The sequence below is a fragment of the Hypanus sabinus genome, chromosome 4, assembly GCF_030144855.1.
Source record: "Hypanus sabinus isolate sHypSab1 chromosome 4, sHypSab1.hap1, whole genome shotgun sequence".
Classification (NCBI taxonomy): Eukaryota; Metazoa; Chordata; class Chondrichthyes; order Myliobatiformes; family Dasyatidae; genus Hypanus; species Hypanus sabinus.
The window spans coordinates 17498413-17515467 of NC_082709.1; the positions used below are offsets into that span (position 1 = coordinate 17498413).

At 41.0% G+C, this 17055-nt stretch overlaps 1 protein-coding gene across 3 annotated transcripts in view; it reads left to right on the forward strand.

Moving 5' to 3' along the window:
• The first annotated feature begins 1118 nt into the window (after nucleotides 1-1118).
• LOC132392531 (activin receptor type-1-like) overlaps nucleotides 1119-17055 on the forward strand; it is a 119610-nt gene continuing 103673 nt past the window's right edge. Inside the window, exon 1 of one of the 3 annotated variants that reach the window (XM_059966518.1) lies at nucleotides 1119-1589. The gene's annotated coding sequence lies outside the window, so the exon portion shown is untranslated. The remainder of the gene's footprint in view (nucleotides 1590-17055) is intronic. The other 2 variants (XM_059966517.1, XM_059966516.1) reach the window with 2 other exon arrangements.

Genomic DNA, 17055 nt, shown 5'->3' on the forward strand with positions numbered 1-17055 from the left:
GACTCTGGGAGCATTACAGTGGGAGTCCAGATACTGGCTGCATTAAGTGGGAGATATTGACAACCAGCAAGCTTGGGGGTTTCTAGATAGTCTGGAAACAGTTCTACTCTAGAGTGGTTAATAAATATTAGTCAGTAATAAATTTGGAAAAGAGTAGTAGATAATAAACAGCTGCTCAAACGACCACCCACCTCCTGCTCCCATGGCTTCATGTGACCCTGACTGGGTGGGTGGGGGGCTAAGAAGGTGCTGCACCTTGCCCAAGAGTGACCTGTAGGCTGGCACAGGGAAAGAATTTCTAAAACCTCCTTTGGCAGAGACTTATCTCCACCCCACCTCCCAATGTCCATTATAATATTGTCAAAAGAAAGGTCCATCTTGTCAGTGCAACCAGACTCTTAATGTTCCCATCCACATTGTTACTTGAGTTTGATATACCTGACATACCCCAGCCATACTCTAGAATCACACAAAAAAATCAAGAACTTAACTCTTCTATTTTTAATACTGCCTAAATAAAAATCTTCCAGTATTATTTGATTACTACAACATTACTGCAACTGCAGTGTTGGTAAATAGTTAACACTCCTCTTCTCATGCCTTGCATTCCAGGATTTAACAAGGATCTTTGTTAAAAATGAGCTTGGAGTTAAATGTATTCAAAGTCAATGATTTATAGATTTTGTAGAAATAGCTGGGGAACCACAGAATATTGATCTATACAATTGGCAAAAACCCAACAATGCCATTTAATAAAAAACACAATTTGGCTTAATGGGGCACTATAAATCAATGTCTTGCACTGTTACAGTTACAGGCTAAACACCTATATTGGTAGACAAGCAATAATTTTGGAAGTTTGCCAATATATGATATGAATGCCACAAATATTAATCAGACATTCTTGAAAAAGCATTATGAATGTCGATTCAAATCTAAAATAGTAGCATTTATCTGGGTTTGAATACTTATGCTTGATAATAGATTCCTATCTACAGGTGCCTTGAAAAGAAAGCATTTCTTAATAAACTTTATCGCAATAAATATTTATGGTTGAAAAGTTGCAACTGGATTGGCTTCTTGAAATTTTCCACAGAAGAGGAATGCGCCTTGAAATCTGAAGAGACGATGTCTGATATTTAATTGGTCCGAGATCCCAGTTCCCATCCCCTTCGCCCTAGGTGTCTGTTTGGGGGATTTGGATAAAGAGGAAATGATGTGGTAATGAGGGCTTGTTAATTACAGTCTGGGACCGAGCAGTGTGAGAGATTGTCGCTTTATAGGGCGGAGAAGGAGAAAAACAATGCAGTGAAACCCCATCGGAGGCTGGGCACGCCAGCTTTTCAATTCTCTACTCAAGGAGGAACGCAGTGATTGCGATAACCCCTCCCAAACTGGAAACTGTAAGAGCAATGCCGGCTGAATTTGGTTGATTAAAATCGCAGCGGCAATGTTTTAGGCGGCTGTCTGGTTCGTCATCCAAAGGCCAGTTTAGTGGTTTAACACTGTTTTCGGTTGTGGCAAAGCTCGGTTGGAGATTTCCATTAATGTCGGCCTCTTCCGAATAGGAGAATCTGACTTCGCAAGAGGTAGGTTAAAACTTCCAATAAACTGAGTTCGTCTATCAGGTTAGTCGGGTTAATCGCGGTTACAGTATCAACATATATTTGACTTGATTTCCAAGTAACTCGGAGCCGATTTTTTTTTGTTGGTAACCTGGTTGTTGGAAAATACCAGCCAAGTTATTTTCCAAGTTTACTCCATCTGACGGCTTTAAAAACAGGAATGCCTGTTTATTTGTGGCAGCTCCAGGCGAATGTGGTCACAGCTGTTTTGTATGACAATGCCAAGTCTTAAATTTCTTTTCAGCAGGGTAACTGAAGGAACATGTTCAGACTCTTGGGAACCATACCACTGAGGCAACCTTAACTCCCCCTCCCCTCCGCTGTCTTTTTCGAGTTTAAATGGCGGCCTGAAGTCCAACCTGGCTGGGTATTGAATCACGTTTGCTCGCCTGTCTGTTGCGAGGTTCGGAGTAAATGTCTCGTCTGGCCAGGACCAATGTCTGCCTCGTCATGAATTATTGAATGGGATTATAATGTTTTCCATGCGTTGTTTCTTATTGCGCGATATTACGGGTAGTTGCAACACAATGTAATTAGATAACATGAACCTCGATAGCAGGAGGAAAGGTAATAGATAAAGTTACTCATCTCTAAAAGAACAATGCTTTCCAACTCAAATGAAGGCACATTCTGTACATATTTTGTGCATGCACTTGGAAAGCAAACTGAATTTGTTCCGAAGGCTTGTGCGATTTCGATTGCCTTGACGGTTTTGGGCTGAGTCCTCTCTGTTTTAATGTGGAGATACAGCGCGGAACAGGCCCTTTCGGCCCGATGAGCTGCGCCGTCCTATGTAACAATTTACAATGACCAAATAACCTTCTGTCCAGTAAGTCTTTGGATTGTGGGAGGAAACCGGAACACTCGGAGGAAACCCACTCAGTCACGGGGAGAATATACGATCTCCGACGGCCTGAGCTGTAAAAGCGTCGCGCTAGCCTCTACTGCTGTACCGCATTTCATTCTCTTATCCCTGAAACTGGATTTAATTTGCTCTTGCTTCCTGCCCAGAGTTTCTTCAAGCTGGACTCGGATTGCCCTTACTTTCTCCACAGTAGGAAAATCACATTGGTTACACCCAGTTCTTCATTTACTACTTCTCTCTAAACCTACCCCTCTTCTCTTGGACAGCATTCTGACATATTAACTTGACATATTATCACTGCTTCCTAGCAGATGGTTCGAAGCTGATTCACAGTCCTCTTTAAGGAGGATGCGTATCAACTTTGGGGGTGTAGACAGGTTATGTACATGGGGTAGCACAAATGAGATGGAATCGTGGAGAAGCGTGAGGTCATCCAACATAGTAAAAGGAATGATGAGGACTATCAGTAATCCAGCCGCTAACTGGCTCCTGGATTGGCTGTGACCGGCTTCATGGCCATGGACTCACTTTCCTGATCTTCAGTTCTGAATGGTGTTTGCTTATTTTTATTGTTTGCATGATCTGTTTATTTTTGCACGTTGGGTGTCTGATGGTCTTTTTTAAATGGGTTCTACTGGAGTCCTTTGTTTCGTGGCTGGCTGAAAGGTTCTCAAGGTTGTGTATAGTATGCATACTTTGATGTACTTTGAACCTTTTGAGCGCAAGCGCAAATAAACGCGGTATCACAGTAGTGTAGTGGTTAGCACAGTGCTTTACAGTACCAGTATTCCTGAGTTCAATTCCCATTGCTACCCAGAAGGAGTTTGTACGTTCTCCCTGTGGCCGCGTGGGTTTCATCCAGGTGCTCCGGTTTCCCCTCTCAATCCAGCCACACCAGTAGGTTAATTGGTCATGTAAATTGTCCTGTGATTGGGTTGGGATTAAATTGGGGGATTGCTAGGTGGCGAGGCTTGAAGGGCCTATTCCACGCTGTACATTAAATAAGTTAATTTCCAAGTGCAACAAGCAGTTAACACAAACAGAATCTTGGCATTTGTGCAAAAGGTTTTGAGTTAAAAATGCTGTGCTTCATTTATACAAGACTCTGGTGGGACTACATCTGGAATATTGTGTATTTCCACCTAAGGAAGAATATATTTGTGATAGTTGGAGCCAGATTGTTTCCTGGGATGGAGGGTTTGTCTTGTGAGGACAGAATAGGCACAATATGCCTATACTTGAGGAAAATAACTGATCTCAGTTTAAAAAGTAGGTTTTTTTTGTAGGGCTAAATAGGTTGATATTCCAGCGGATTTGGGGGATGCAGTTGGTGGTGTTCTATAAGCAGGGTGAGAATTTTGATCACTTGGGTGGTGTTTTTTTTTATTTTGAATTCACAATCTAAGTTGCTGAATGTATTAAAGACTGCTTAAAAGTTTTCTGGATATTAAAAGAACTGAGAGTGGGGGATGGGAATTGGAGTGATAGGGCTGAGGATGGGGGAGTTGATATACTGGTTGATACTGAGCCTGTGAGGAAGGACTGGTAGTGGATATGGCAAAATTGCAGTAAGTGGGATGAGTTAAAGTGTACCATGGGGACAAAATCAGAAGGGGTGATGAGTACAAGACTGAAAGTGTTATGTTTGAATGAATGCAATATATGGAATGATGGGGGAATAATGGCACTGGACCCAGCACGTAAGTGCCATTGCAAAGAAATCGTAGCAACACATCTACTACTTCAGACTTTTGCAAGGGTTCAGTGTGACATCAAAAACTTTGACAGACTTCTATAGATGTGGAGTGTATATTGACGGGTTGCATCATGGCTTCATATGGAAACACCAATGTCTGTGATTGGAAAATCCTACTAAAGTAGTGGATATGGCCCAATCCATCACAGGTGAGGTCAGCTCAACCATTGAGTGTATCCACATGGAGCACTTCCAAAGGAAAGCGGCATCCATCAAGGACACCCTCCCTCACACCACCCAGGCTATGTTCTCTGCCATCAGACAGAAGTTCAAGTTTATTGTCCTCTGACTGTACATATATACAACCAAATGAAACCATATTCCTCCAAACCATGGTATACCACAACATGCAGCACACAAAGAGCATAAGCTGAAATATTAAACCATAAATAAGTTAATAAAATACTATTCAAAATCCATGTAGTTAAGTGGAGCACAGGTAAGCAGCTCCATACAACTCTGTCATTGTTTCCTAGTATAATTTGGATAAGTAAATAGATGGGAGGGATATGGAGAGGTATGGTCCACCTGCAGGTTGATGGACTAGGTAGAGTAATAGTTCAGCATAGACTAGATGGGCCATTAGGCCTCTTTCTGTGCTGTACTCCATGACCCCTTATGCACTAAACATCCTCCTGGCACTTACTCCTGTAAAGCAAGACAAGTGTTATACCTCCTCCCACATCACCATTTAGTGCCCCAAATCATCCCTACAGGTGAGGTGACACTTCACCTGCTGGGACCATCTACTGTATACAGTGCTCCCATTGTGGCTTTATCTACATTGGTGAGATGAGATGTAGATTGGGAAGCTGCTTAGTTGAACACCCTCACTCCATCTGCCACAAAAAGTGGGATTTCCCAGTGACCACCCATTTCAATTAGATTTCCCATTCTAACATGTTGGTCCATGGCTGCCTCCACTGCCATGATGAGGCCACACTCGTGTTGGAGGGAGAACACCTTGCATCCTTCTGTGTAACCTCCAGCCTGATGGCATGAACATGAAATTACCAGAAGATGGAGAATTCCTTCCTCTTTCTCTCTGGTTTAATATCACTGATGTGTATTGTGAAGTTTGTTGTTTTGAGGCATTGTAATCATATTGGAAAAAAGCTATAGATTACAATAAATATATGTATATAAAACTTAAATAAAATAAATAGTGCAAAAAATGTGAGGTAGTGTGTTCACAGGCTTGTTATCCATTCTAAAATCTGTGGCTGAGGGGAAGAAGTTGTTCATGAATTGTTGAGTGTTTGTCTCCAGGCTCCGGAACCATCTCCTTGATACTAGCAATGAAAAGGGGGCATGTCTTGGGTGAAGAAAGTCTTTAATGTTGGATGCTTCCTTTTGAATTTTTACTGGATGCAGGGGAGCCCAGTACCCATGATGTTTATGGCTGGCTGGGTTTAGAACTTTCTGCAGCTTTTTCAGATCCTGTGCAGTGGCCTTCCATATAACAGTGATTGAACCAGTTAGAATGCTCTCCATGGTACATCTGTAGACATTTGTGAGTGCCTTTGGTGACATACCTAGCATCCTTTAAGCTCCTGATGAAACATAGCCATGATTGCCTTCATGTAATGTCATCAATATGTTGTGCCCAGGATGGATCTTCAGAGATGTTGATACCCAGGGACTGGAGATTGCTCACCCCTTTGACTACTGATCCCTCAATGAGGACTGATGTGTGTTCCCTTGACTTCCCCTTCTTGAAGTCCACAATCAATTCCTAGGTCTTAATGGCGTGGAGTGCAAGGTTATTGTTGTGACACCACTCAAACAGCTGATCCATCTTGCTCCTGTACACCATCTTGTTGCCACAACATATCACCTGTGGAAACAGAGAAGCTAGCACCCTTGACCACTGCTATACCACCATCAAAAATGTTTACTATGCCATCCCACGCCCACACCTTAGAAAGTCTGATCACCTGGCTGTATTTGTACTCCCGGAATATAGGCAGAGACTAAAGACCACAGCATCAGTGGTGAGGAGCAAGAGGTATGGTCGAGGAAGGCAGAGGAGCTGAGCAATGTTAATGGGCCTGAATGAATATGTCACTGTTGTCACTGACATTGTCAAGACCTGTGTGGATGAGTACATCCTCGGAGATACTGGACACACCAAAACCTATGGATGTGTTGAGGTCCAGATCTGTGGCATTTAAGACTGGTGACCCAGAGAAATGCAAGAAGTCCAGGTATGACCCTCAGAAGGCTATTTTAAGAGTGTTAAAACAATTTCATTTGCGGTTAGAGATGGAATTGGACACATGTCCACTCTAGCAGGATTTGCAGACTATTACATCCTGCAAAGTGATCCCTAACATCATGAAGAACTGATGCTTCACTCCCAGATGAGCTCAACAGCTCTTAAGCATGCTTTGAAAACTACACCTGTGTGAATCCCTGTAGCATCTGACGACTTTTATCTCTGTCTCAGAGGCTGACATCAGACCGTCTTTCAAGAGGGTGAACCCTTGCAAGATGTTAGACCTGATGTATACCTGGTAGGGTTCTGACAACCTGTGCCAATTAACTGACGGGTGTTCAAGAATATCTTCAATCTTTCACTGTTGCAGTTGGAGATTCCCACCTGCTTCATACCATTGCCCAAGAAGAACAGGGTGAGCTGTCTCAACAACTTGCTCAGTGGCACTCACATTTACTGTGATAAAGTGCTTTGAGAGATTGGTCATGGCTAGAATCAGTTCCTGCCTATTGCTGCAATAGGTCTGTAGTGAATGAAGTCTTACTAGCTCTTTACTCAGCCTTGGATCATCTGGATAATAGTAATGCCTTCATCAGGCTGCCTTTTATTGACTACAGCTCACTGTTCAACACAATCATACCCTCAATTCCAATCAACAAGCTGCAAAAGCTGGGCCTCTGTACCTCTCTCTGCAACTGGATCCTTGGTTTCCTCACCAGGAGACCATAGTCTACATGGATTAGCAATAACATGTCTTCCTCGCTGATAATCAACACTGACGCACATCAAGGATGCACACTTGGCCCACTCCTCTACTGTCTCCACGTCCATGATTGTGTGGCTAGGTATAGCTCAAACACCATCTATAAATTTGCAGATGATTCATCTGTTGTTGGCAAAATTTCAGATGGTGACGAAAGAATATACAGGAGTTAGAAAGATCAGTTGTTTGAATGGTGTTGCAGCAACAAACTTACTCATCATCAGTAAGGAATTGAATGTGAACTTCATGAAGGGGAAGTCAAAGGAACATACACCTGTCCTCTTTGACGGATCAGAAGTGGGAAGTGTGAGCAGCTGCAAGTTCCCCGGTGTCAATATCTCTGAAGATTTATCCCGTGTCTAACATTTTGATGCAGTTTCAAAGAAGGCATTGTGGTGGCTTTATTTCATAAGGAGTTTGAGGAGAATTAGTATGTCACCAAAGACATTTGCAAATTTCACAGGAGAGCATTTGAACTAGTTGCGTTGTATTCTGGTATGGACATGTCACTGCACATGATCAGAAAATTTATCAGCAAATATATAGATGTTTGGGCTGTGCCTAGCCACACGGTTGTGGGTGTAGAGAGAGTAGCACATTGGGCAAAGCACACATCCTTGAGATGCGGCAGTTTTGGTGACCAGCAAGGAGGAGACGTAATTTCCAAACTGCACCAGACTGTAGTCTCCTAGTATGGAAGTCAAGGATCCAGTGGCAGAATTATAATTCGAGTTAGTGAATTTAAGTGTTAAATTGGATTTGTCTCTGCAGAATTGTTCAGTCTGAAAATGGATGAAGATCATCAAAAATTGCTTGTCTAGCTACAGAGAAATTGTGGAATGGCTTAAATGCTTGGCTCAAACACTTGATGCTTATCATTTAAAATCCACCAGTACTGACTAAGGTTGTCTTATTTTTTTTCATTAACCACCACCCCCCACCCCCACCTTCCCCTGGACCACTTACCCCACTGATACTTTAAATAGCCAGGTCATTTAGAAATATAGACGAGGTGCCAGAATTGGGTTTTTAGTGTGCAGTTAGGCTCAATTTTTCCCCCCTCAAATGATTGTGAGTCTTTAGAACATTCTAGCCTTGGAGGAATGTGGTTCCTCTTTTGTTATGTCTGAGACTGAATACTGGATAATGGAAGGGTCTGCCGAGTGGGCAGCAAATGAAGTAGAAGATTGGTCATTATTATCTTGTTGAAATTGACACCTGGATTGGCAACATCTCTACACTACCCTGTTCTACTTGCTTTACCCTTGTGACCATATGTCTCAGCCCAGCTCCAGTGCCATGTTTAAGCTTGCTGATGACACCACTGTTGTAGGCTGACTCCAATGTGATGACTTATCAGCATATAAGAGGCAGATTGAAAATCTGGCTGAGTGATGCCATAACAACAACCTCTTACTCCATGCCAGCAAGACCAGGGAGCTGATTATTGACTCCAGGAGGAGGAGACCTAGAGATCCATGAGGCAGTCGTCATTGGAGGATCGGAAGTGGAGAGGATTAGCAACTTTAAGTTCCTCAGTATTTTTAATTCTACGTCCAGCATGCAAGTGCAATTATGAAGAAAGCATAGTAGCACCTCTACTTGGGAATTTGTGAAGATTTGGCATGACATCTAAAATTCTGACAAATTTCTATAGATGTGTAGTGGACAGTATATTGACTGGTTGCGTCACAGCCTGGTATGGAAACACCAATGCCTTTGAATGGAAAATCCTAGAAAAAGTAGTAGATATAGCCCAGTCCATCACGGGTAGTGCCCTCCCCACCCTTGAATATATCGATATGAAGTGGTATTTCAGGAATGAGGCATCCGTCATCAGGGACCCCCAACACCCAGGACGTGCTCTCTTGCTGTTGTCATCAGGAAGATGGTACAAGAACCTCAGTCCTTGCAGCAGCAGGTTGAGGAACAGTTAATACCAAATCTTTGACTGTAGTGACCTTGGAAGCAGTTGTGCTTTTTTAGGTGTATCAGGCTGAAATGGGAATATTTAATCATATCCATTGAGAGTACTGATGCTACTCAAGTCGCGCCTACGTGCCCCGTAATTACCCCTCAACTAATAGTCTCTTGAACCAAATGGGATAATTTCATTTGCCCTATCATTGAAATACTCCGGCAACCTATGGATTCCCTTTCAAGGACTCTTCATCTCATGTTCTCAATATTTATTGGTTATTTATACATTTTTTTTGTAGTTTCCACACTGGTTGAACACCCATGTTGGTGCGGGCTTTCAGTGATTCTATTGTGGTTATTATTCTATTATGGATTTATTGAGTATATAGGCAAGAAAATTGATCTGAATTGCATATGGTGACATACACGTATGTATTTTAATAGTTTTACTTTGAACTTTTTGAAATAATGAGGTGGATTTTCAAAGCTTGCAGGGAGATTTATGCCGGTTAGAAGAATGGGCTGAACGTTGGCAGATGGAGTTTAATGCTGAGAAGTGTGAGGTTCTACATTTTGGCAGGAATAATCCAAATAGAACATACAGAGTAAATGGTAGGGCATTGAGGAATGCAGAGGAACAGAGAGATCTAGGAATAACTGTGCATAGTTCCCTGAAAGTGGAGTCTCATGTAGATAGGGTGGTGAAGAGGACTTTTGGAACGCTGGCCTTTATAAATCAAAGCATTGAGTACAGAAGTTGGGATGTAATGCTAAAGTTGTACAAGGCATTGGTAAGGCCAAATTTGGAATATTGTGTGCAGTTCTGGTTACCGAATTATAGGAAAGATATCAATAAATTAGAGAGAGTGCAGAGACGATTTACTAGGATGTTACCTGGGTTTCAGCAATTAAGTTACAGAGAAAGGTTGAACAAGTTAGGTCTCTATTCATTGGAGCGTAGAAGGTTGAGGGGGGATTTGATCGAGGTATTTAAAATTTTGAGAGGGACAGATAGAGTTGACGTGAACAGGCTGTTTCCATTGAGAGTAGGGGAGATTCAAACTAGAGGACATGATTTGAGAGTTAGGGGGCAGAAGTTTAAGGGAAACACGAGGGGGTATTTCTTTACTCAAAGAGTGATAGCTGTGTGGAATGAGCTTCCTGTAGAAGTAGTAGAGGCCAGTTCAGTTGTGTCATTTAAGGTAAAATTGGATAGGTATATGGACAGGAAAGGAGTGGAGGGTTATGGGCTGAGTGCGGGTAGGTGGGACTAGGTGAGATTAAGGGTTCGGCACGGACTAGGAGGGCCAAGATGGCCTGTTTCCGTGCTGTGATTGTTATGTGGTTATATGGTTATATGAAATTTGATTTCCATGGTCATTCTTATTTCTTGCTGTTTTGCATTCTTGGATGTCTTTATGTTTTGCCAGGGACAATACAAGGGTTATAGCAACTAGAATATGAACATTTTGGACTGACATATGGTTATCCTGTGCTATTAGTTTGTTCAGTATATTTGAATATTAGACCTCCTGTACAATCAATTAAAATGACTGAATATTATAAGACTTTATTTTTTTTATTATTGATAGCTTATTTTCAGGATATACTACTCTGGAGAATTTTTTTGCTTCACTGAAGGAATAACTTGGTTAGAATTATTGGTTAAAGCACGAATAGACTTGGCTGAGAAAATTAAATTTGCTTTGAGTGTGTATTTATATTTTTATGACTGAATGGAGCACAAGTGTAGAACTGATGCAGTCTTTTGTTCAGAATGCTTCACAGGGTTTGATAATCTCACAGAAGCAAAGTAAATGACTCTGTTCTAATGTTTACTTTTAACTTTCTGGTTCACTTTGAGATTGTGTGTTTGGGAACTGCCGTTCTGGGTCAGGGTACTCCACTTAATTTAAAAAAAACACTAAACCTGTATTTTCAGCTTGTGCTATGTTTCAGTTAGCAAAGCGGTCATATCTCAGAAAAAGCAGAACTGTATAGGAGGATCTTATAGCATTGAAATTTTAGTAATTCAAATAGGATCAAGATTATTGTATAGATTTGCATGCAATATAGTTTTTGAAGCCTAGTATGAAATTGTTTAAGAAAATGAGAGGATGGTGACCTTTTGTATATTTGTGTAGATGAGGTAAGCTTGGCCTATTAACATCAATCTCTATTGATCACTATGCCAAATTATCTTTTTGAAATGTTTTATTTAACAAAACCTGCAACGATACAAGTCCTGACAAAGGGAAACCAAGTGGCGTAGGTGACCACCAGGTTTCCCGCCCGGATGAGCACAATGCCTTTTCTGCTGGCTTTCACCATCAACGCATGGAGGCACCTTCATGAACTTCCACATCCCCCGATGACCCTGTGAATTCAGTCTTGAGGTTGACATGAGCCCATTCTTCAGGAAGGTGAATCAATGGAAAGCATCTGGCCTAGACTGGGTACCTGGCCAAATTCTAAAGACTTGTGCTGATCATCTGGCTGGAGTGTTCACTGATATCTTTTAATTTCTCACTTAAGCAGTCTGATGTTTTAAGTAGGTTTCAGTTATACTGGCGTCTAAGAAAACGTGGTAACCTGCCTCAATGACCGTTGTCCAGTCATACTTGCATTCACTGTGATGAAATGCTTTAAGAGGTTGATGATGAAACATATTACCACCTGTCTGTGAAGCAACTTGTTTCCACTCTGCTTTGCCTATCATCCCAACAGGTCAACAGCAAATGCCATTTCATTGGTTGTTCACTTTCCTGGAACATCTGGATAACAAAGAAATGTACATCACGATGCTCTGCATTGATTACAGTTTGGCATTCAATACTATCACCTGCTGAAAACTAATCAAAAGCTTCAAGTCCTAGGCCTCAGTACCTCCTTGTGCAACTGGATCCTCAATTTCCTCACTTGCAGACCCCCATCAGTTTGGATTGGGAACAACATTTCCTCCACCATCTCCCTCAGCACAGGTGCACCACAAGGCTCCGTGCTGAGCTCCCTGCTCTACTTGCTTTATACTAATGACTGTGAAGCTAAGCACAGTTCCAATAAGTTTGCTGATAACATCACTGTCATGGGCTGAATGAAAAGTGGTGATGAATCAGCACAAAGGGAGATTGAAATATCTGCCTGAATTGTGCCACAACAATAACCCTGTCCCTTAGTGTCTGAAAGATGAAGGAGCTGATGACCAGTGGAAACTGGAGATCATTGCTCATTGGGGGAATCAGAGATGGAGAGCAACTTTAAATTCCTTGGTGTTATAATTTCAGAGGAATTGCCCTGGGTCCAGCATGCAAGTGCTATTGCAAGGAAGTATGTCAGCACCTCTGCTTTGAAGTTTGTGTATGTTTGGTGTGTGGTGGAGGGTATATTGACTCGTATCACAGCCTAGTATGGAAACACCAATGCCCTTGTATGAGAAAAGCCTGGAAAAGGTAGTGCATATGGCTCAGTCCATCACGGGTAAAGTCCACCCCACCATTGAGCACAGCTATACAGAACACTGTTGGAAGAAAGCAGCGTCCATCATCAAGGACCCTTACCATCCAGGCCATGCTGTCTTTTCATTGCTGCCAACAGGAAGAATGTACAGGAGCCTCAGGACCCACACTATCAGGTTCAGGAATAGCTATTACACTTCAACCACCAGGGTCTTGAACCTGAGGGGAAAACATCACTTAATTTCACTTGCCCCATCATTGAACTCATTCAAGGACTATTTATCTTATGTTCTTGATATTAATACTCATTTATTACTTCTATTTGTATTTGCACTTTTTTTCTGTACATTGGTTGCCCGTTCCAGTGGGTGTAGCCTTTCCTTAATTCTATTGTTGTACTTACTGTGATTGGTTGCAAGAAAATGAATCCTAAGCTTGTATATGGTGACATGTATGTATTTTGATAATAAATTTACTTTGAAATTTGACAGAAATTTTTGCATGCCAGTTGCAGTGAAACTAAAATGTATTATTTAAAAACAACACTTGCACTGTCTCATTGAATTTCCTTATGGAGGTATAATCTTGATTTCTGATGAAGACCAGGATTACCTGATTTGAATGCTGCAGACCTGTATTTAAATAGAGTGTAGATCTCTCAGTTCATTCATGCTTTCCAGTTTAGAAACACTGGATTGTCCTCATTGGTACAGTTACATAGAACATAACACAGTCCAGGCCCTTTGGCCCACTATGTTCACAATGCACTTGCTGATAAAGTCTTTGATGGTAGTGATGATGTAGTTATTTAGGCTGGCAGCTGAGTCTCATAGCAGTCATGTAGAAGCTCATTTGTCTCCTCCGAATACCAGCATTGTATATCTTTCTGAATCTGCTCCTCCAGTTTCCGTTTGTTTTTCAATTTTGGTAAATGACAGGAAGGAGAGCATACATGTGAAACACATTGGGGATGAAAGGTGCTAAAGATACTCTAAATAATATTAAGCAATGTTTCTTGCGGTAGCAATTCTCAAACTATTGCACTCTTTGTCTTCCCTGCTATGTGGGACAGTGTAGATTATTTCCACCCAATCTTGAACAAATATATTGTCTCTAACATATTTGCTTTTAGAATGCTATGGATTTTGCTCAGCTAATTTAATCTTACTTGCCTTCTTAAAGAGCGGAAAAGAAACATCTGTGCAATGTTTGGGTTTCAGGTCCACATCTCAGAGGGATGGTATTGTGTGGGGAATACAGAAATAGAAGGGGTGTTGTGTGACTCTGCTCCTGAGAAGTAAGATTCTCTGGTCTGTAATGGAAACCTGCGAGTTATCGGTGGCAGACCTGATTTTTGGTTTTAGCTGAATCTCATTTCCTTTTGGTCACTACAAGAGATGCAAAAACACATTAAAGTTTCTTTGAAACCAGTTTGTACCATCCATTGAACAAGAATCCAAAGAAAGTAGCAAGAATTTTTGTTTGTAACTGTTGCTAATTTATATTTAATAATGTATTCTTGGTTCTTCTCTGTGTACTCAATATTCATTCTATGGTAAAGTATCTGTAAATAAATAAATAAATGGATAAGCTACAACTGAGGGTAATTGATATGTAGGTTCAGTATTTTTTTAAAACAGTTCAGTGCATTTCCTTGTCACATTCTAATTTCTGTAAAAATTCTGCAATTTTATCCATCCATGAAATAGGATTCTAATCAAATTTTTGTTTAGTCCAAATAAAGATTATTTGTATTTATGCAAATTAATTAACTTGGAAAGCAAATCAGGAAATGTGAATTCTGTGTTCAACACCCCAGTTATTATTTTATTTTCAAGGCAAATTATAAATTGTTGCTAATGAATGTGATGTAGTTTTGCACTGAACTGCTATTGGTAATATTTATCTGGACCAACTAAATGACTTTGACCATGATGCTGATGAAGTGCCCAGCATTCTTTAATCATGAACCTGGACCTAACAACATCTGAATTCTATTGAGCTCCATCTTTGTGTAATTTAAGTGTTCTGAATCTGGAACATAAATGCCGCAAATGGGAAAGGAAGTGTGGCTCCATACCATTTCTAGCATTTAATGATGTTTTTGCTGCACTTCAAAGCAACTCCTTTCCCACCTCAACTCTACATCCTTTGATTCCCCGGGAGGGGAAGGATTATTTGTGTTTTGAGAATGTGGATAAAAGAACACTGTTCCACAATTGCAGATCTTGGTTTGGAATGCTAACTTTCATTGTACCTCCCTGATTTTTGTGAGATTAATTTAAAGGAAATGAATAAACTCAGAAATGCTGTATACATACAGTAGTTAATCCTGGCGTTCTGTGTTTCATCTAAACAAGTGGATCCTCAGTTCTGAAACAATTGGGAGGGATTTGGGTAAACGTTCCCGAGAGAGTTGTGCATGCACGCACCAACTTGCGAGGTAACTTCTTATAATCTGCCAGTTTTGGCAAGGAAGTGATGTTATGAACTTCATAAAGCATGGTAGGAAGATAATTTTAGTGATTCATTTTTAATGGGGATTCAGTGTGCAAAATGACATGTTGCAAATCACTTTCTGATATTTGTAGTAAAATCCCTGGAAATGTCCACTTGGTCTTCTGACGGTTTTTTTGAGCTCTGTGCTATTGCCTTGCTGTGCAATTGTCCTTGTCATTTATTTGCCATCTAGTTCTGCTACTCATTTTCTTCAATCATAATAGTAAATGTAAAGACCATCAAGGGGTCTTGCATATGTTTTAAAAACAAAAGTGGAAGTCAGGACTCTAACTTTTAAAGAAAACTTTTTAAATGAGTGGGAATTGATTTAGTATAGGTAGAATGGAAATAGCTACTTGAAGAGCAATTACAGTTCAAAGAAAATTTAATATCAAAGTACATATACACTATGTCACCATATACAACCCTGAGATTCATTTTCTTGTGAGCATAGAAAAATCTATAAAAATATAGTCACAACAGAACCAATGAAAGACTGCCCAACTTGGGCATTCAGTCTGAGTGCAGAAGGAAAATTAATAATAATAGCCTTTTATCAGTGGTTTTGGATCTGTTCCTTAAAGAGTGGTTTCCCACAAGGAGAAAAGTTTGTTTCTGTGTCTAGAACTCTGTGCCCAGAGATTAGAATAAGCAGTGGAAGGACTGTGGTGAGAGAGGCCTGTGTCAGACAAGTCTTTATTGTAGCAGAATTTAGAGTATATGGCAAAAATAGAGAATTAAAGGAGAAACTAGGAATATTTGAAAGGGAATGAAAGATTTTGGCAAGTAAACTCTTCACAAAACATCTTAGGATTTTTTTTAAAGGAAAGAGTAAAGCCTATTAGAGGCCCCGTAAGAAGAGGTGGATATGCTTGTCCAATTAATGAGTATTTTCTGACTGAATTTATAAAGGAGTGGGGAGTGATACTGATGTATGAATACATGCACAAATTTTGGATGGATCAAAAATAGAAATGGAGTATTAAGAGTTTGTCATCAGATAATTCATTAGGTTTGGGTGAAATATTTCTTTCAGCAGCCTGGAAAGTAACTACAGAGGGTCTAACGACTACTTTCATTATTCCCCCCCCCCCCCCCCCCCCAGTTACAAGAGCGGTATAAGAGGGGGACTGGAGGGCAATTAATGTTCAGTCATCGATTATTATTGTTATTTTTTTAAAGCAGTTAAGTTCCAGCAGGCCAATTCTTTCCAGGGCATCCTGCAGCATGTAAATTTCTTCTTGGCAACGTACTACAAAACTACGTCAATGATCTTCAGCTCTCGCGCTCAACAGTTGAATGTGGAACAGTTAAGCGTGGCACATTTAAGTGTCAATGCCATGGCCCTGGCCGAAAACCCAGCGGGGGGGTGGGGGTTAGATCCTCTCTACCGAGCATCTTGTAGGCGAATGTACAGTCACTTGAAAATAAGTTTGATGAGAACACTAGAACCCCCATGTCTCCCCAAAATCCTTTGGTGTCAGTATCTGAAGATGATGTGTAGGCTGCCTTCAAAGAGTGAATCCAAGGAAAGCATCCAGTCCAGCCAGAGTACCTGGCCGAATACTCTGGAACATCTGTTCTGATCAGACGCATTCATCAGGATGTTCTTTATCGATAACAGCTCGGCATTTAACACTAATATCCAAGAACTGGGCCTCGATACCCCCTTGTGCCATTGGATCCTGGATTTCCTCATGTCTCCTGCCCAGTCTCCATCAGCACAGGAGCACCACAGGGATGTGTGCTTATCCTCCTGCTCTACTCACTTTACATCCATGAATTTGTGGCGAAATACAGCTCCAACACCATACACAGGTTTGCAGGTGACCCTTCTGTTGTGGGCTATATCAAAGTGGTGATGAATTGGCATACGGGAGGCAGATTGAAAACTTGGCTGACTGGTGTAATAACAACAAACTCTCACTCAATGTCAATAGACAAGGAACTGATT